The 21,824-nt window shown below is 47.2% G+C and overlaps 1 protein-coding gene across 1 annotated transcript in view; it reads left to right on the forward strand.

Annotated features, from left to right (window-relative positions):
• Window positions 1-19,876: 19,876 nt before the first annotated feature.
• Window positions 19,877-21,824, forward strand: part of stra6 (signaling receptor and transporter of retinol STRA6) — a 45,819-nt gene continuing 43,871 nt past the window's right edge. The window contains exon 1 of the mRNA XM_055662788.1: window positions 19,877-20,074. The gene's annotated coding sequence lies outside the window, so the exon portion shown is untranslated. The remainder of the gene's footprint in view (window positions 20,075-21,824) is intronic.

Here is a 21,824-nt window from a genome sequence, read left to right on the forward strand (position 1 = left end):
AAATTCTTAAGGGGTTGGACAGGCTAGATGCAGGAAGTTTGCTCCCGATGTTGGGGAAGTCCAGGACAAGGGGTCACAGCTTAAGGATAAGGGGGAAACCCTTTAAAACCGAGATGAGAAGAACTTTTTTCACACAGAGAGTGGTGAATCTCTGGAACTCTCTGCCGCAGAGGGTAGTCGAGGCCACAGTTCATTGGCTATATTTAAGAGGGAGTTAGATGTGGCCCTTGTGGCTAAGGGGATCAAAGGGTATGGAGAGAAGGCAGGTACGGGATACTGAGTTGGATGATCAGCCATGATCATATTGAATGGCGGTGCAGGCTCGAAGGGCTGAATGGCCTACTCCTGCACCTAACTTCTATGTTTCTAAGTTTCTATATGATCATGAAGGGAAAAGATGGGGTAAATGCACAGTCTTTTACCCAGAGTAGGGGAGTCAGGAACCAGAGGACATAAGTTTAAGCTGAGAGGGGAAAGGAAACTGGGGGGTAACTTTTTCCACAGAAAGGGTGGTGAGTATATGGAACGATCTGCCAGAGGAGGTAGTTGAGGCAGGGACTATCCCACTGTTTATAAGACTTTGGACAGGTACATGGAGAGAAAGGGTTTATAAGGATATGGGCCAAATGCAGGCAGGTGGGACGAGTGTCGATGGGGCATGTTTGTCGGCGTGGGCAAGTTGGGCCGAAGGGCCTGTTTGCACGCTGGAAGACTGGGCCTTTACACAGGCACATAAATAGGCAGAAACTAGAAGGACATTGACCACAATAAACAACAGGATAACAAGACACAACTTTAATTAGAAAACAGAACAGGACATGGCAGAATATCCAGCCCATATAACCAATTATTTTGTAAATGACTGTCTCAAGGCTCATTGATTGCAATTTAGACGGTAAATTAGCCGCAACAAAACAGCTTCAAGGAACATCAAGCACTCCCTCATCATTGGCAGAAATTTTGATAACACTACCATTGCAGGAAGAAATATTTCAAGGCCACATCTTTAATTGAAAAAAGGAAGCCTTTGTACAAACTGACACAAGTCAGTTCTGTCACCGTTACTCTCTAGTAAATACGCAGCCCTTTTATATCGACAAAGATGCCTTATTCTCCCTCCAATCTCTGAGGATTTCTATAGAACAATTTTTAAATTCAGTCATTGATGTTATGCTAAAGCCACAGAGGTGCTGGGTAAACAGAACTTAGTACTAGTTAGGACTTGGTACTAGTTAGGACTTGGTACTAGTTAGGACTTAGAAACATAGAAACATAGAAAATAGGTGCAGGAGTAGGCCATTCGGCCCTTCGAGCCTGCACCGCCATTCAATATGATCATGGCTGATCATCCAACTCAGTATCCCATCCCTGCCTTCTCTCCATACCCCCTGATTCCTTTAGCCACAAGGGCCACATCTAACTCCCTCTTAAATATAGCCAATGAACTGTGGCCTCAACTACCTTCTGCACTTGGTACTTGGTACTAGTTAGTCAAGTCAAGTCAAGAGAGTTTATTGTAACGTGTCCCAGATAGGACAATGAAATTCTGCCTTAGTTAGGACTTGGTGCAAGGTATTACGGGCCCGTCCCACTTACATGACCTATACAGGCGACTGCCGGCACCCGTCATAGGTCGCCAAAATTTTCAACATGTTGAAAATTCAGCGGCGACCAGAAAGACTCTTTGGAGACCTCTGAAGACCGCGGGTTCACTCAGAGGGTGGTGGGTGTATGGAACAAGCTGCCAGAGGAGGAAGTTGAGGCTGGTACTATAGCGACATTTAAAAGATGCTTAGATGGGGAATGTTGAGAGGGACATGGGCTAAATGCAGACTATGGGACCAGCTTAGATGGGGCACCTTGGTCGGCATGGGCAAGAAGGGCCAAAGAGTCTGAACCCGCGCTGTATGGCCCTATGGCATGGATAGACAATGCCCTAATTGCTCTGGACAGGGTGGTGTGAGATTCAGATTCAGATTCAGATTCAGATTCAATTTTAATTGTCATTGTCAGTGTACAGTACAGAGACAACGAAATGCATTTAGCATCTCCCTTGAAGAGCGACATAGCAAACGATTTGAACAAAAAATAATAAGTGTCGGGGGGTGGGGGGGGGGGGGTGGTGATTGGCAGTCACCGAGGTACGTTGTTGAGTAGAGTGACAGCCGCCGGAAAGAAGCTGTTCCTCGACCTGCTGGTTCGGCAACGGAGAGACCTGTAGCGCCTCCCGGATGGTAGGAGGGTAAACAGTCCGTGGTTGGGGTGAGAGCAGTCCTTGGCGATGCTGAGCGCCCTCCGTAGACAGCAGTGGGGGAGATTGTGGAGGGAACTCCGAGCTGTCTGCACTACCTCCAATAATGCAATGGTGGAATGCAGAAGAGGCACTCACACTGGTGACACGGGACATGGCGGAGATAGGGCGCGGTTTTAAAACAGGGACAAGAATTTTTTAAATTCAAGTCATTACAAGAGCAGTCACTGACACAGAGCAACAAGCCTCAGAACTGCCACAGACGGTTATGTCCATAATCTTTCAACAAGCATTACTGGAGTCTCTTGGCAGTAAGTTGATACTGGCAGATGTGTCGAGGAAGCAACAGAAATGCCCTGGAGGTACATACCAGCAATTGGAACAAATTCAGATGGCTTTTATAAGCAGATTCTTCGCGAGATAATGTACTTGTCAGTGTAACAATTATTCTCTTGTCAGTGGGCTTTGAAAATCCGTCGTTGTTCACGGACCGCCCTGATCAAGTTTCTCTGCAATCCCCCGACTTCCCAGGGATGGGCCCCTGCCAAAATCCTTCAGCCTTTAGTCATTTAGGTTTTGCAATTAATTCACCTTGCTCCCCTGCAAATGTTCCCCCGCTTCCAAATTCTCTCGGCATATTTGTGTCACCGGCTCTCCTTCTGTCGATCAAGTCCCCGGCCACCTTACGCCAGCTCCCCACTGCTCCAGTACTGGAGCTGGGACACTGCAACCCAGCCCACACCACAGACAGGGCCACATCTACTTTAGATGCCAAATGCTGGAGTAACTCAGCATTTGGGACAATAGACAATAGACAATAGGTGCAGGAGTATAGAAACTTACAAAATTCTTAAGGGGTTGGACAGGCTAGATGCAGGAAGATTGTTCCCGATGTTAGGGAAGTCCAGGACAAGGGGTCACAGCTTAAGGATAAAGGGGAAATCCTTTAAAACCGAGATGAGAAGAACTTTTTTCACACACAGAGTGGTGAATCTCTGGAACTCTCTGCCACAGAGGGTAGTTGAGGCCAGTTCATTGGCTATATTTAAGAGGGAGTTAGATGTGGCCCTTGTGGCTAAGGGGATCAGGGGGTATGGAGAGAAGGCAGGTACGGGATACTGAGTTGGATGATCAGCCATGATCATATTGAATGGCGGTGCAGGCTCGAAGGGCCGAATGGCCTACTCCTGCACCTAATTTCTATGTTTCTATGAGTAGGCCATTTGGCCCTTCGAGCCAGCACAGCCATTCAATGTCATCATGGCTGATCATCCCCAATCAGTATCCCGTTCCACCCTTCTCCCCATACCCCCTGACTCCGCTATTTTTAAGAGCCCTATCTAGCTCTCTCTTGCAAGCATCCAGCGAACCGGCCTCCACCGCTCTCTGAGGCAGAGAATTCCACAGACTCACCACTCTCTGTGAGAAAAAGTGTTTCCTCGTCTCCGTTCTAAATGGCTTACTCCTTATTCTCAAACGGTGGCCCCTGGTTCTGGACTCCCCCAACATCGGGAACATGTTTCCTGCCTCTAGTGTGTCGATGCCCTTAACAATTTTATAGATTTCAATGAGATAACCTCTCATCCTTCTAAACTCCAGAGTGTACAAGCCCAGCTGCTCCATTCTCTCAGCATATGGCAAGTCCCGCCATCCCGGGAATTAACCTTGTAAACCTACGCCGGGCTCCCTCAATAGCAAGGGGGGAGGCAGCATCTCTGGAGAGAAGGAACGGATGACCTTTCGGGTTGAGACCCGTCTTCAGATCCTTCCTCTGTTCTCCTCCCCTCTCCAACGCGAGCTCTACAAACACCCTCTCTCACTGCTATCTCCCCTGACTCTCAGTCTGTAGATGGGTCTTGACCCGAAACGTCACCCATTCCTTCTCTCCAGAGATGGTGTGTGTGATGGTACCTGCCTCAACTAAATCCTCCGGCAGCTCATTCCATACACCCTTTGTGTGAAAAAGTTACCCCTCAGTAACATATAAAATCTTCCCCCCCCCTCACTTTAAACCCAGATCCTCTAGTTCCCAATTCCCCTCTTCTGGGCTGGTCTGCGTATATAGTCAGCTTGAGGTCAAGTGAGGACTGAGAGGTCACAGTGGCGAGGGTTTTCGCAGAGGATGGAACTGGATACGTTGCACTTGCTGCATGCACACAGTGTTTCAGCACCAGACTCACTATTGATCCTGCTGACGTTATCTCGCTGTGCCGACTTGTTTACAGATAGGGATACATTTGGCCTCCTGAATTGAGCGGGCAGCGTGTTGCATATTACAGCAGCAGGGAATGTAAACTTTCCGCAATCAGCTAATGTCGAGTCTTTCATTTTGCAGGCTCCCTGCATCTCACTCAGACCTCCGAGTTCATATGAACAGTGAATTCTCGAATTTTAGGTAACAACATTTCCTCCCCCCCCCCCCCCCCACCCATCGGCCAGTCGGCATTCATTTCTCCTATCTTTGCGCGCCCCCCCCCCCCCCTTCCCCTCCTCTCCACCCCCCTCTTCCACTTAGACCCCTCCCCTTGGCTTTGCATTTCACTCTTAACCATATAACTGAGTTGGATGATCAGCCATGATCATATTGAATGGCGGTGCAGGCTCGAAGGGCCGAATGGCCTACTACTGCACCTAATTTCTATGTTTCTATGTTTCTATAACCATATAACAATTACAGCACGGAAACAGGCCATCTCGGCCCTACAAGTCCGTGCTGAACAAATTTTTTTCCCTTAGTCCCACCTGCCTGCACTCATACCATAACCCTCCATTCCCTTCTCATCCATATGCCTATCCAATTTATTTTTAAATGATACCAATGAACCTGCCTCCACCACTTCCACTGGAAGCTCATTCCACACCGCTACCACTCTCTGAGTAAAGAAGTTCCCCCTCATATTACCCCTAAACTTCTGTCCCTTAATTCTGAAGTCATGTCGTCTTGTTTGACTCTTCCCTATTCTCAAAGGGAAAAGCTTGTCCACATCAACTCTGTCTATCCCTCTCATCATTTTAAAGACCTCTATCAGGTCCCCCCTTAACCTTCTGCTCTCCAGAGAATAAAGACCTAACTTATTCAACCTATCTCTGTAACTTAGTTGTTGAAACCCAGGCAACATTCTAGTAAATCTCCTCTGTACTCTCTCTATTTTGTTGACATCCTTCCTATAATTGGGTGACCAAAACTGTACACCATACTCCAGATTTGGTCTCACCAATGCCTTGTACAATTTTAACATTACATCCCAGCTTCTATACTCTTCTTAGTATTAGTTCCGTTTAGTTTAGAGTTACAGCGCGGAAACAGGCCTTTCAGTTCACCCAGACCAGCGATTCCCCTGTACAATGACATTATCCTACACTCATTAGGGATAATTTGTTAATAACCTACAAGCCTGTACGTTTTCGGTGTGTGGGAGGGAACCGAAGATCTCGGAGAAAACCCACCAGGTCACGGGGAGAACGTGCAAACTCCGTACAGACAGCGCCCGTAGTCGGGATTTGTGTGAAAGATTTACCCCACAGATGCCTATTAAATCTTTCCGCCCCTCACCTTGTCACCTAAGCCCATGTCATAGTCAAAGTGGAAACAGGCCCTTCAGCCCAACTTGACCAACATGTCCCACACCTTCCGGGTTTCGGCCCGAAACGTCGCCTATTTCCTTCGCTCCATAGATGCTGCTGCACCCGCTGAGTTCCTCCAGCATTTTCGTGTACCTTTGATTTTCCAGCATCTGCAGTTCCTTCTTAAACACAAGAATCTATCTATCTCTGCCTTAAATATATCCACTGACTTGGCCTCCACAGCCTTCTGTGGCAAAGAATTCCAGACTCACCGCCGTCTGACTAAAGAAATTCTTCCTCATCTCCTTCCTAAAGGAACGTCCTTTAATTTTGAGGCTGTGACCTCTGGTCCTCGACCCGAAACGTTACCTATTTTCTTTGGGTTTTGGCCCCGAAACGTTGCCTATTTCCTTCGCTCCATAGATGCTGCTGCACCCGCTGAGTTTCTCCAGCGTTTTTGTCTACCCTAGCCTACAGACCTGTCCATCTGGCCTGTGGTAGGAAGCTGGAAATCTTGGGAGAAAACCCATGCAGGTCACGGGGAGAACGTGCGGGCAAGGACCCATATTCGGGATCGAACCGGGGGTCTCTGGCGCTGTAAGGCAGTAGCTTTACCCCACCTGCGCCTATGGAGCAAAGGAAATGGGCAACGTTTCGGGCCGAAACCCTTCTTCAGAAGTCATGTCCCGCACTAGTCCCACCTGCCTGCGTCTGATATCCCTCAAACCTGTCCTATCCACGTGACTGTTTCTAATAGTCCCAGCCTCAACCATCTCCTCTGGCAGTTGGTTCCATACACCCACCACCCTTTGTGTGAAAAGGTTACCCCTAATATCCTCTCTGGTTCTCAAATCCCTTACCCTGGGCAAGAGGCGATGTGTGTCTCCCTCATCCGTATACACCTATCACTTGCAGGCTTTGTCTAGCCCCACCTTCCACTCCCCCCACCCAACCCAGGACGATGGGTCTGAGGAAGGGTCCCAATCTGAAGCAACTGCAACCTATGCCCTGCAGTGATGCTGTCTGACCCGCCTGCGTGTAGTGATAGCATGCGTCTAGCCCGGCCAAGCGTGGTCGCTTGCGGCGTACGGCCTCGCGGGGCCCGGTCCCACTTCGATCGGCGGAGGCGTATGGAGTTGTGCGCGGCTGGTCCCGACATCGCGCGCGCGGGGCTCCGAAAATCTTGCACCGTCCGAAAATCCCGCGCAACAACGGCCTGTCGGCCCGCAGGGTTTTGATGCCGTACGCAGCGTTTTGACGGCGTACGCCTAGCGCGTGGCGTTGCGCGATGGCGTCATCGCCCGTCGTGCCGTTGTGTGATGACGTCACCGCCCAAATTCAGTCGGCCCGCCTCCTGCCAAGCTGATTGGTGAGTATGATGTCGGGATCAGCCCCGCACAACTCCATACGCCTCCGCGGTTGGAAGTGGGACCAGCCCCGCGAGGCCGTACGCCTCAAGCCACCACGTTTGGTCGCGCTAGACGCACGCAATCGCATGCTGGTGGGACAGGCCCTTTACTACGAGATCACCACTACACACAGAGAAACAATACTACAGAAGCTGTTCTCTCTGAAGGAAGCAGGGGAAATAGAGAACATTCCTAGAAGGTTTCCTTCCAGCCTGAAACACAACTGAAAGACAGGTGTTGAATATTTTATTGCTGCTCAGAGATTCTGGTCACAGAGGAGACAGTCTGCGAGACGAGACTAATCGCAGCGTAAGTGCTGGAATATTCAAAAGGGTTGTTATTTCTTTGGCAGGTAGCTGAAGTGACATCACCCAGAGCAGGACACGAGACCTAGTCAGCACAGTGGCGGACTGGCACAGCAGGTAGTGCCGCTGCCTCGCTGCTCCGGTAATCTGGGATCCATCCCGATCTCCGGTGCTGTCTGTGTGGAGTTTGCAAATTCCCCGCTGTTTCCACCAGTGGGAGAGTCTAGGACTAGAGGGCACAGCCTCAGAATTAACACAGAAACATAGAAAATAGGTGCAGGCGGAGGCCATTCGGCCCTTCAAGACAGCACCGCCATTCATCGTGATCATGGCTGATCATCCCCTATCAATAACCCGTGCCTGCCTTCTCCCCATATCCCCTGACTCCACTCGCCCCTGGAGCTCTAATAGAAACAAAGAAATTAAGGGACATTCCTTCATGAAGGTGATGAGGAGGAATTTCTTGAGTCAGAGGGTGGTGAATCTGTGGAATTCTTTGCCACAGAGGGCTGTGGAGGCCAAGTCAATAGATATTTTTTTGTGTTTTTTTGTGTTTTTTTGTTCTGTTTTGTTAAAAAATTTCATAAAATAATAAAAAAATAAATTAAAAAAAGAAGATATTTTTAAGGCAAAGATTCCCGATCAGTACGGATGTCAGGGGTTATGGGGAGAAGGCAGGAGAATGGGATTAGGAGGGAGAGATAGATCAGCCATGATTGAATGGCTGAATAGATTTTGGGCCGAATGGCCTAATTCTGCTCCCATCCCTTATAGTAAGTAAGTAAGTAAGTAATTTTTATTGATATAACACTTTTAAATCAAATCACGTTGAAACCAACTTTATAGAGAAGAAATTAGATTACCATACATTCATATAAAAGAAAAAAGAAAAAAAAGTCACAACACACTATAAGATGCAACATGAACATCCCCCTACAGCAGAATCAACATTTTCCACTGTGGGACAAAGCACCAACAAGTCTAGTCCTCCCCCTCCTCCTTATGGCCTGATGAACAAAACACTTGCTGAATTAACAAAGGAAACATAGAAACATAGAAAATGGGTGCAGGAGTCGGCCCTTCGAGCCTGCACCGCCATTCAATACGATCATGGCTGATCATCCAACTCAGTATCCCATCCCTGCCTTCTCTCCATACCCCCTGATCCCTTTAGCCACAAGGGCCACATCTAACTCCCTCATAAATATAGCCAATGAACTGTGTGGCCTCAACTACCTTCTGTGGCAGAGAATTCCACAGATTCACCACTCTCTGTGTGAAAAATGTTTTCCTCATCTCGGTCCTAAAAGATTTCCCCTTTATCCTTAAACTGTGTGTGGCCCCTTGTTCTGGACTTCCCCAACATTGGGAACAATCTTCCTACATCTAGTCTGTCCAACCCCTTAAGAACTTTGTATGTTTCTATCAGATCCCCCCTCAATCCTCTAAATTCTAGCGAGTACAAGCCGAGTCTATCCAGTCTTTCTTCATATGAAAGTCCTGACATCGCAGGAATCAGTCTGGTGAACCTTCTCTGTACTCCCTCTATGGCAAGAATGTCTTTGCTCAGATTAGTCTTCCTGCATCTGCCTCTCCTCTCCTGTCCTATCCTGGGTGTGGCGAGACTTCGCCTCAAGTACCCATCGAAGAAACAATGCACCGACCTTCAAACATCGGAGCATTTTTTAAGTAGATTTGACAGTGGGCCAAGTCTGACAGACCTGCTCCTCTGGGGCCTGAGCCTATCAACAGTAACAGAGAGCAGCCATTTTCTCATCCATGAGCTGTCTGAGTTCAGCAGCCGCTTTGAAAGAGAATTTTCAATGGCTTGTTCGCCAATGCTTCACCTCATTAAACAATCCTGTCTTCTCAGCTCCTGTCAGTGTTTATCATGCTGCCTGTATCGGGTACACAGAGCTACTAAAGGAAATGCACGGCTGTAGTTAATGGCTTGTTATGTTCTGCCACAAACCTGTTTTGTTGCGATCTATTAACACGCCAAATGCGTGTCAGGAACCTCCATTAATCTGTCAGGGTTTCTGAAATGTTTTGTGGGGGGGGGTGGAGGCCAATCAGCCCTTTAAGGCTGTACTGTACCATTTCCTATTCACACTGGATGAGCCCTCTTTGTTTGAAAGGTCAGTATTTATTGACCATCTCCTACATGCCTTCAAGAAGGTCATTGTGAGCCACTCTCATTTGGACCATTAGTTTAGAGATACAGTACGGAAACAGGCCCTTCGGCCCATCGAGTCCGCACCGCCCAGCGATCCCCGCACATTGACACTATCTTCGAATCTTGGATCTTGGAAACTTTATTGTCATTCAGACCTTTCGGTCTGAACGAAATTTCGTTCCTTTGCAGTCATACATATAATAAAATAACAAAACACACACTAAACACAAATTTAACATTGACACTGTCCTCCACACATACACATACACCTACCTAGCCAATTAACCTACAAACCTGTACGCCTTTGGAGTGTGGGAGGAAGCTGAAGATCGTGGAGTAAACCCACGCAGTTCACGGGGAGAATGCGCAAATTCCATACAGACAGCGCCCGTAGTCGGGATCGAACCTGGGTCCCCAAGGCGCCGTGAGGCAGCCACTCTACCCGCTGCGCCACCGTGCTGCCCGTATGTTATCCCACATATTAACCATATAACAATTACAGCACGGAAACAGGCCATCTCGGCCCTACAAGTCCGTGCCGAACAACTTTTTTCCCTTAGTCCCACCTGCCTGCACTCATACCATAACCCTCCATTCCCTTCTCATCCACATGCCTATCCAATTTATTTTTAAATGTTACCAACGAACCTGCCTCCACCACTTCCACTGGAAGCTCATTCCACACCGCTACCACTCTCTGAGTAAAGAAGTTCCCTCTCATGTTACCCCTAAATCAGGGGGCAATTTACAGAAGCTAATTAATCTACAAACCTGCACGTCTTTGGGATGTGGGAGAAAAGGGAGTCCCCGGAGATAGTTCCTGCCTCAACTACCTGCTGTGGCAGCTCGTTCCATACACCCACATGAAAAAGTTACCCTTCAGGTTCCTATTAAATCTTTCGCCCATCACCTTAAACCCATGTCCTCTGATTCTCGATTCCCCTACTCTGGGCAAGAGACTCTACCTGATCAACTTGATCTCTTCCTATGATTTTAAACACCTCTCTAAGGTCATCCGTCATCCTCCAGCGCTCCAAGGAATAGGGTCCTCGGCTGCTCAACCTCTCTCAATAGCTCAGCCCTTCGAGTCCTAACAACATCCATGTAAAAAATGGGGGGGGGGTGGGGAAGGACCCCTTACTCAGTCACAGTGAAAAATAGTCAATAAGTCAACATTCCCCCCTGCTCTTATGATCCTTTATAACATAGAAACATAGAAAATAGGTGCAGTAAGTAAGTTTATTGGCCAAGTATTCACATACAAGGAATTAGCCTTGGCGCTCCACCCACAAGTAACAACATGACATACAGTGACAGTTACGAATGACTCAGAAAACACTAAACATTAATAATAATAAGACATTAATGATAAAACACCATTGATCAAGCATGTGAACCAACAAAATACCAGATCAAAGGGAGGCTACAGTAGTGGGCCATTCGGCCCTTCGAGCCTATACCACCATAATACGATCAAGGTTGATCATCCAAAATCAGTACCCCGTTCCTGCTTTCACACCATATCCCTCGATTCCATTAGCCCCAAGAGCTGAATCTAACTCTCCCTTGAAAACATCCAGTGAGTTGGCCTTCCAGGGGTTATCTGTACTCACATGCGCGGAGGGATGCCTTTCACACCTTCTTGCGGGGATATGCTCCGGAGAGGACAGGCGGAAGCTGGAATCACTGGATTGCCGCTGATGCGGGGGATTGTCAGCCACTGGGTGAGGAGATGAGCTTCCCTCGGGGGTCTCAGGCAAAGGTTCGGGGTCAGTTTCCCACTTGGGTTCAGTCTGCTGCTGATAATTGATGGAGAGAAAAACTGAGTCAAGAGTGTTTTATTGTCCTTTGTGCCAGATAGATAGAACAATTAAATTCTTTGAGACCATTCAACAGAATATGTAAGCATGGTACACTGTAAGCAACATAATAAACGAGATATAAAAGTTCTGTGTGTGTGTGTGTGTGTGTGTGTGTGTGTGTGTGTGTGTGTGTGTGTGTGTGTGTGTGTGTGTGTGTGTGTGTGTGTGTGTGTGTGTGTGTGTGTGTGTTTTGTGTGTGTGTGTGTGTGTGTGTTTTTATTTGTAAAAAAATTTGAAAACCATGTATCATTTTCCTTCCACTTCACAATTATGCGCCACTTTGTGTTGGTCTATCACATAAAATCCCAATAAAATACATTTACGTTTGTGGTTGTAACGTGACAAAATGTGGAAAAGTTCAAGAGGTATGAATACTTTTGCAAGCCACTGTATATATATATATATACGCATATATACATATATTTATACACATACATATACACATTTATATATACACACATATATACACACATATATATACATACACACATATATATATATACACACACACATATAAATATATACACATATAAATATTTATAAACACACAAAAACAAAAACAAACACACACACACACACAAACAAAAGGTCGTAGGTAAACAAAAATGCTGGGGAAACTCAGTGGGTGAGGCCTCACCCGCTGAGTTTCTCCAGCATTTTTGTCTACCTTCAATTTTTCCAGCATCTGCAGTTCCTTCTTAAACATAAGGTCGTAAGTGATAGGAGCAGAATTAGGCCATTTGGCCCATCAAGTCTACTCCGCCATTCAATCATGGCTGATCTATCTCTCCCTCCTAACCCCATTATCCTGCCTTCTCCCCATTACCCCTGACACCCGTACTAATTAAGATTCTATCTATCTCAGCCTTAAAAATATCTATTGACTTGGCCTCCACAGCCTTCTGTGGCAGAGAATTCCACAGATTCACCACCCTCTGACTAGAGAAATTCCTCCTCATCTCCTTGATAAAGGAACGTCCTTTAATTCTAAAAGGAATAATACCTGACCGAGTGTTCTAGGTGGGCTGAAGGGCCTCTTTCCATGCTGTGTCTCTGATCTGTACAGCACGGAAACAGGCCCTCCATCTTCTCCTGTCCCTGCTATCATCTCGCTGCCTCAAAAAGGCTGGCAGTATCATCAAGGACCCACACCATCCTGGCCACACACTCATCTCCCTGCTACTTTCAGGTAGAAGGTACAGGAGCCTGAAGACTGCAACGTCCAGGTTCAGGAATAGCTACTTCCCCACAGCCATCAGGCTATTAAACTCAACTCAAACAAAACTGTGAACATTAATAGCCCATTATCTGTTTATTTACACTTTATCAGTTTATTTATTCATGTGTGTATATATTTATATAATGGTATATGGACACACTGATCTGTTCTGTATTCATGCCTACTATATTCTGTTGTGCTGAAGCAAAGCAAGAATTTCATTGTCCTATCTGGGACCCATAACAATAAACTCTCTTGAATCTTGAATAGACAATAGACATTAGGTGCAGGAGTAGGCCATTTGGCCTTCGAGCCAGTACTGCCATTCATTGTGATCTTTGCTTATCATCCACAATCAGTTCCCCGTTCCTACATTCTCCCCATATCCTCTGACTCCGCTATTTTTAAGAGCCCTATCTAGCTCTTGAACATTCTGGGCTAATCCCATGTGCCTTCATTTGGTCCATATATGCCTCTCAACCCGTCCTATCTATATACCTGTCCAAATGTCTTTTAAAAAGTCTAATTGTATTGGTTTCAAGTTCAAGTTCAAGTTCAAGTTAAGTTTCTGTACCCACCTGTGGCACAGGTGGAGGCGATGGTGGAGATGGGATGCGCTGCTTCATCAACGGGTTGGGGGTCGATTTGCGAGCTGCCACTGGCGGTAAGGTTGGGCTAATGGGTTGGGTGGGAGCTCGGCCTCTGCTCGCTGGCGGGGGGGATTCAGCCCCCCGGACGTCTCTCAGTGGCGGGGTCTCATGGAAACGCACCTTGTAAGCCACCCGCCCGCAATGCATGGACAGCGCATCGTCCTGTACCCTGAGCAATGCCATGATGCTGCTGTAGCAGTAAAAGTCCTCGTCGTCCTTGGCTAAAATGTTTATCCTGGGCGCGTCCGTCCGTGGGTAGATGGCAAAGAAAGCCTCCCCCTCCTTCTGCCCCCCCTTCAGCGATGAGCCAGTCACCCGAAAGGCCTCGATGTGCAGCCTCACATCATGGTTCTTATCATTTTGGCAGTAACCTTTAAGCGGAAGAAAGTGATACAATTATGTAGCGCGCAAACATCCCGACGCACGTCCCATGGTGAGAGGGACAATGCACAAAGGACAAAGGTCTTAGTAAAGTTTAGTTTAGAGAGACAGCACGGAAACAGGCCCTTCGGCCCACCGAGTCCGCACTGACCAGCAGTGCATGCATTGGAGACAATTTTACATTTTATCCCAATTAAGCTACATAGCCTGTAGCAGCAGCATCCAGGACCCAGACCATCCTGGGAGAGGGGAGGGAATGAAGGAAGGAAGAGGGGAAGGAAGGAGAGAAGAGGGGAACGAAGGGGGGGGGGGGGGGAAGGGGAGGAGGGAAGAAGGGGGGAAGAAAGGAGAGGGAAGGGAAGAAAGGGGGGAGGGAAGGGAAGTGGAGGGAAGGGAAGGGGAGGGAGAAGACGAGATTTTGATCACAGCTCCAGGCCTCCCACCATCCACTCAACGCCCAAAGCTCCACACCCCCAACCGACTGGATACACCAGGCCACCGCCATCATGACACACACGCACTCACTCACTCTCACACACACACACACAAACACTCACTCTCACACACACACACACACACACACTCTCACACACACACACACACACTCACACACACACACACACACACACACACACACACTCACTCTCACACACACACACACTCACACTCACACACTCACACACTCACACACACTCACTCTCACACACACACACACACACACACTCTCACACACACACACACACACACACTCACACACACACACACACACACACTCTCACACACACACACACTCACTCACACACACACACACACACACACACACACACACACACACACACACACACACACACTCTCACACACACACACACACACACACACACACACACACACTCACTCACACACACACACTCACACACACACACACACACACACACACTCACACACACACACGCTCACACTCACACACACTCACTCACACACACACTCACACTCACACACACACACACACACACACACTCAAACACACACACACACACACACTCACTCTCACACACACACACTCACTCACACACACACACTCACACTCTCACACACACACACTCACTCTCACACACACACACATACTCACACACACATACTCACTCTCACACACACACACACTCACACACACACCGCAATATGAGGAGGTTTGTTGTACCTTTGGGAAGCGTGAAGAGGAACCTCCTGCTGGCGGGCGAGTGGACGTGCCCGAGCGCGGTCTGGGCCACCACGTCGGTGATGGCGGCGTTGGTACACTGGGCCTTGCCGCCGTTGAGCCTCAGCCTAACTCCAGCCGCTGATCCCTCCAGCAGTGGGTTCTCCACCTCCAGCCTCAACACGTAGCGGCCCAGCTGGTTAAACTGCACGTTGACGATCTCAAAGTCAAAGTCCAGCTCCTTCTTTTCGATCTCCAGCCCGGATCGGTGCATTTCTTTTGCTCCACGTCCCGCCAACGTCTGGAAGGGAGTCAACAAGGGCTGAGGAAAAACGAAGTCAGGTCAAAATGTTTCTTGCTGGACTCTTGATTCAACACCCTTTGGGTTTTTACAATTCGACACCCAATGCAAGCTCAGAGGAGATACAGCAGCAAATTTAGGATAGACTGGAGTAACTCTGAGGGAGAGTCAGCATCTCTGGAGAGAAGAAATGGGCAACACTTCTGGTCCAGACCCTTGGACCAAACTTCTTGGGGTTGACCAAACCTGAATGGTTTTCCACCCTGCTCTTTTGTTTGCAAGAAAGGCAGTGGAATCTGCAACGTTTACCTTCACGACCCGGAGCCTGCCTGCCTGCCTTCTCTGAAGATAAACGGCCACTTTGGCATCTGAATGCAAGCTTTATTCTCTGTCCTTGTTGGCTTTGGGGAGTGCAGTTGTCACAACCTGTTCAGTTTGTTGTCGGGAGTCTGAGCAGCAACCAGGAACCAATCACACCGATGCAGAAAACACACTTCAAAGTCAATGGATTAGGCATATTGTAATAGCCAAGGTGCATGGTATACAATGCCACCTCTTTCACCTGCCACGGGTACATTCGAGACATATCAGCTTCCAGTTCCACACAGTTAAACATTCAATTTCCTCCTTTACAATGATGAAGGGCTTTGTGCATTAATTGGCCTTTATTAATTCCCCACCCCCAGGAAAGTAAGTAAGTTTATTGGCCAAGTATTCACATACAAGGAATTTGCCTTGGTGCTCCCCCCACAAGTAACAACATGACATACAGTGACAGTTACGAATGACTCAGAAAACACTAAACATGAATAATAATAATAAAACATTAATGATAAAACACCATGTGAACCAACAAAATACCAGATCAAAGGGAGGCTACAGATTTTTGGCTGTTGAGTAGAGCAACTACTCGTGGATAAAAACTGTTTTTATGTCTGGCTGTGGCAGCTTTGACAGTCCGGAGTCGCCTTCCAGAGGGAAGTGATTCAAAGAGTTTGTGGCCAGGGTGAGAGGGGTCAGAGATGATCTTGCCCGCTCGCTTCCTGGCCCTTGCAGTGTACAGTTCATCAATGGAGGGAAGGTTGCAGCCAATAACCTTCTCTGCTGATCGGACGATTCGCTGCAGCCTCCAGGTGTCGTGCTTGGTGGCCGAGCCAAACCAGACCATGATGGAGAAGGTGAGGACAGACTCTACGATGGCCGTGTAGAATTGGACAAATGGGTGGGGAAGTAGAACTATAGTGAATGGGTGATCGAATGGGTCATAGAAACATAGAAACATAGAAATTAGGTGCAGGAGTAGGCCATTCGGCCCTTCGAGCCTGCACCGCCATTCAATATGATCACGGCTGATCATCCAACTCAGTATCCCGTACCTGCCTTCTCTCCATACCCCCTGATCCCCTTAGCCACAAGGGCCACATCTAACTCCCTCTTAAATATAGCCAATGAACTGTGGCCTCAACTACCCTCTGTGGCAGAGAGTTCCAGAGATTCACCACTCTCTGTGTGAAAAAAGTTCTTCTCATCTCGGTTTTAAAGGATTTCCCCCTCATCCTTAAGCTGTGACCCCTTGTCCTGGACTTCCCCAACATCGGGAACAATCTTCCTGCATCTAGCCTGTCCAACCCCTTAAGATTTTTGTAAGTTTCTATAAGATCCCCCCTCAATCTTCTAATTCTAGAGAGTATAAACCAAGTCTATCCAGTCTTTCTTCATAAGACAGTCCTGACATCCCAGGAATCAGTCTGGTGAACCGTCTCTGCACTCCCTCTATGGCAATAATGTCCTTCCAAGGGGTCACCTTGAACTCGGTGAGCTGAAGGGCCTGTTTCCAGGCTGTATCGCTAAACTCTGAACTAAACTAAAACGTAGGCAAATGATTTTATCTTTGGGGACGCGAGGAATTGCAGGTGTTGGAGTTTTGTTTAAAGTGCTGGAAGAACTCGGTGGTTCAGGCAGCACCTGGGGTGGGCACACACAGGTGATGTTTTGTGTCAGGACACAGGAGACTGAGTCTGGAGATGAGTCCTGACCCAAAACATCGACCGTCAATGCCTTCCGCAAATACTGCCTGACCAACTGTGTTCTTCCACAACCTGTGTTGTGGAGGAACACAGACCCTTCAACCCTCTGAGTGACCATCAAGCATACACTAACTCAATCACAAACACAATTTGTTCTCCACCCTGGACCTCTCATAGAAACATAGAAAATAGGTGCAGGAGGAGGCCATTCGGCCCTTCGAGCCAGCACCGCCATTCGTCGCGATCATGGCTGATTGTCCCCAATCAATAACCCGTGTCTGCCTCCTCCCCATATCCCTTGATTCCACTAGCCCCTAGAGCTCTATCTAACTCTCTCTTAAATCCATCCAGTGATTTGGCCTCCACTGCCCTCTGTGGCAGGGAATTCCACAAATTCACAACTCTGGGTGAAAAAGTTTTTTCTCACCTCAGTCTTAAATGGCCTCCCCTTTATTCTATGACGGTGGCCCCTGGTTCTGGACTGGCCCAACATTGGGAACATTTTTCCTGCATCTAGCTTGTCCAGTCCTTTTACAATTTTACTCACCTACACAAACTAATTGAACTATTGATCTGTACTACTTTAGGATATTGGGCACTTTGGTTACCCTTAATATTGTGAATGTATATTAATGACAGAATCTTCTATCTTCAATCTTCTGGAAGACAGCATGACAAAACCCTTGGAGCTTTCTATTTTGCCAAAAAAATCTCTACTGGGCATTGGCAACTGAGAGGCCTTCCAACACAGCGGGACTCACTAAACCTGCAATTACTGTTCCATCCTTGCTCCTTCAGATGTCACCATGCCACTTGTGTCACCGAGAGGTGTAGGAAGGAACTGCAGATGCTGGCTTCAACCAAAGATAGATACTAAATGCTGGAGTAAATAAATGATAAACATGTGTGTGTACCTCTATGTCTGCTTTTATGCTCATTGTGTTTTGAATTTGTCTCGGTAATTTTGTTTATAGGTCTGTGAGTTTGTGTATTTACACATGCATGTCCGTATAGTATTAATATGTTTGTATCTATATTGATTTGTTTGTGTAACTCAGCGGGACAGGCACCGTCTCTGGAGAGAAGGAATGGGTGACGTTCTTCAAGAAGGGTCTCGACCCGAAACGTCACCCATTCCTTCTCTCCACAGATGCCGCCTGTCCCGCTGAGTTACTCCAGCATTTTGTGTCTATCTTCAGTTTAAACCAGCATCTGCAGTTCCTTCCTACCCATTCCTTCTCTACAGAGATGCTGCCTGTCCCACTGAGTTACTCCAGCATTTTGTGTCTATCTTCAGTTTAAACCAGCATCTGCAGTTCCTTCCTATCCATTCCTTCTCTCCAGAGATGCTGCCTGTCCCACTGAGTTACTCCAGCATTTTGTGTCTATCTTAAACAAAGTCAAACTGGGCCTGGCTTATACTAAAAAATAACCAAACTGCTGGAATAACTCAGTCAATGGTATGGTATGGTATCTTATTTGTCACATTTATCGAGGTTCAGTGAATTTCATTTTTGTTTACCGTTCAGTATAGATATCACTATACATAAGCAGGTAGGCACAAAATGCTGGAGTAACTCAGCGGGTGAGGCAGCATCTCTGGAGCGAAGGAAATAGGCAACGTTTCGGGCTGAAACCCTTCTTCACTATACATAGCCGGTAGACACAAAATGCTGGAGTAACTCAGCGGGACAGGCAGCATCTATGGAGAGAAGGAATCGGTGACGTTTCGGGTCGAGACCATTCTTGAAGAACGTCACATAGAAACATAGAAATTAGGTGCAGGAGTAGGCCATTCGGCCCTTCGAGCCTGTACCGCCATTCAATATGATCATGGCTGATCATCCAACCCAGTATCCCGTACCTGCCTTCTCTCCATACCCCCTTCCCCTTAGCCACAAGGGCCACATCTAACTCCCTCTTAAATATAGCCAATGAACTAGCCTCGACTACCCTCTGTGGCAGAGAGTTCCACAGATTCACCACTCTCTGTGTGAAAAAAGTTCTTCTCATCTCGGTTTTAAAGGATTTCCCCCTTATCCTTAAGCTGTGACCCCTTGTCCTGGATATCCTTAAGCTGTGTCACCCATTCCTTCTCTCCAGAGATGCTGCCCGTCCCGCTGAGATACTGCCCCGTGTCCTCGCTGTGTCCCGCCTGATTAAAACACTGCCCCGTGTCTGCCCCTTGTCCTGTACGCAGTGAGATCTACCTTCGAAAGTTTATTAAAAACCAGCACATCTACATCCCAGTTCTTCCTTACACTGTACATAAAAGCAGAAACTGAGATACTAGTATGGAGGTTAAAGTCGAAAGTTTCGGCCCGAAACGTGTCTCACCTCTACATAGATGCCAGACCCGCTCTTTCAAAAAATCTGCAACAACAACACAAAAAATGCAGTTATTGACTTCAGAGTTATTTTTAAATCTATATGAAGAGAGCGGGGAGCGGGCGGGAGCGAGCACCCAAGAAATGTTTGATCTTCCCTAATGTCCATTGAACATTTTACAAGCCTCTCTAGTGAGTGGGCATTGGAAGAGGCGGTGCACCTGGGCATAGTATCCACATCCAATTAAAGGGCCCATTCCCTCCCCTTTATCTGCGAGATAACAAATAACTTTGTAAGAACTTTTGTCTTTAAACTGGGCGGGCAGAGCAGTCGACTGCCGTCCAAAGAAAGAGCCCGCATGAGCCAGGAATGACCGTGCCCGCTTGCAGCAACGATACACCGACAGGTAAACTCGGATTAGAAGCGTGTTATTTTTGTTTTATGTGGGCCAGTTAATTATTTATACCACTATCTCTTCTGGCTGTACATTCCAGGGACTGCGACCTGATTATATCAACTCGAAAACACAGCATTCTCTGTGTGTAGGAGACTTTCAAACTTTCATCAAAGTTTTCATAAAAGTTTCAAAAACGTTCGTAAAAGTTTGTGTGAGTTTTCGTTTCTCACTCTCTTGGAAAATCTCGGGTTGACTTGGGGGTGGGGGGGGTCTACAGTTCAACGGGAGGACTGAACCGAGGAGCTATGTGCAGTTTGAGTCGGAGTGGAAATGTAACCTCTTAAGAGATTCACTTTTCCACCTACTAGCCTGCGTTCTCCGATTTAAATCAAAGGTCCCGAGCCGGGTATGTGCTGGTAAATCGTGAGATGTGTGGCTGTACTTTGGCTTGTTCTGTGTGTTTATAGTGAATTATACAGTAGTGAAAATGTGCGGCAGCTCTTCGAATAATCTTGCAGGTGGGCGCAAAAACAATGTTGGGACAGGCAACTCAGCGGGACAGACAACATCTCTGGAGAGAAGGAATGGGTGGCGTTTCGGGTCGAGAGCCTTCTTCAGACTGAGAGTCGGGGTGGAGGGAATCGATAGACGGTGATGTGTAGAGAGAGATATATATATATATGTGTGTATATATATATATATATGTGTGTGTATATATGTGTATATATATGTATATATACATGTGTGTGTACATATATATATATGTATGTGTGTGTATATATGTATAAATATATGTGTGTGTGTGTATATATATATATATATATGACAAATGAATGAAAGATATGCACAAAAAAAAGTGGCAATGATAAAAATAAATGGCGCATTGTTACATAGAAACATAGAAATTAGGTGCAGGAGTAGGCCATTCGGCCCTTCGAGCCTGCACCGCCATTCAATATGATCATGGCTGATCATCCAACTCAGTATCCCGTACCTGCCTTCTCGCCATATCCCCTTAGCCACAAGGGCCACATCTAACTCCCTCTTAAATATAGCCAATGAACTGTGGCCTCAACTACCCTCCGTGGCAGAGAGTTCCAGAGATTCACCACTCTCTGTGTGAAAAAAGTTCTTCTCATCTCGGTTTTAAAGGATTTCCCCCTTATCCTTAAGCTGTGACCCCTTGTCCTGGACTTCCCCAACATCGGGAACAATCTTCCTGCATCTAGCCTGTCCAACCTCTTAAGAATTTTGTAAGTTTCTATAAGATCAATCTCCTAAATTCTAGATTGTTACTGTGGCCCAGGTGAGAACGAGCAGAGATAATGAGACTCAACCAAAGACGACTTTGAAGGGAGACAAAAATGCTGGAGAAACTCAGTGGGTGCAGCAGCATCTGTGGAGTGAAGGAAATAGGCAACGTTTCGGGCCGAAACCCTGAAGGAAATAGGCAACGTTTCGGGCCGAAACCCTTACGGGTTTCGTCCCGAAACGTTGCCTATTTCCTTCGCTCCATAGATGCTGCTGCACCCGCTGAGTTTCTCCAGCATTTTTGGCTCCCTTCGATTTTCCAGCATCTGCAGTTCCTTCTTAAACACTAAAGACGACTTTGAAGCTGGCACAACTTGGGTGGGAGGGAGGGAATAGAGAGAGAGAGAGGGAATGCAGGGTGTACTTGAAGTTAGAGAAATTAATAGTCACACCACTGGGCTGTAAGGTGCCCTAGCAAAATATGAGATGCTGTTTCTCCAATTTGCTC

Source organism: Leucoraja erinacea, chromosome 36 (assembly GCF_028641065.1).
Source record: "Leucoraja erinacea ecotype New England chromosome 36, Leri_hhj_1, whole genome shotgun sequence".
Taxonomy (NCBI): domain Eukaryota; kingdom Metazoa; phylum Chordata; class Chondrichthyes; order Rajiformes; family Rajidae; genus Leucoraja; species Leucoraja erinaceus.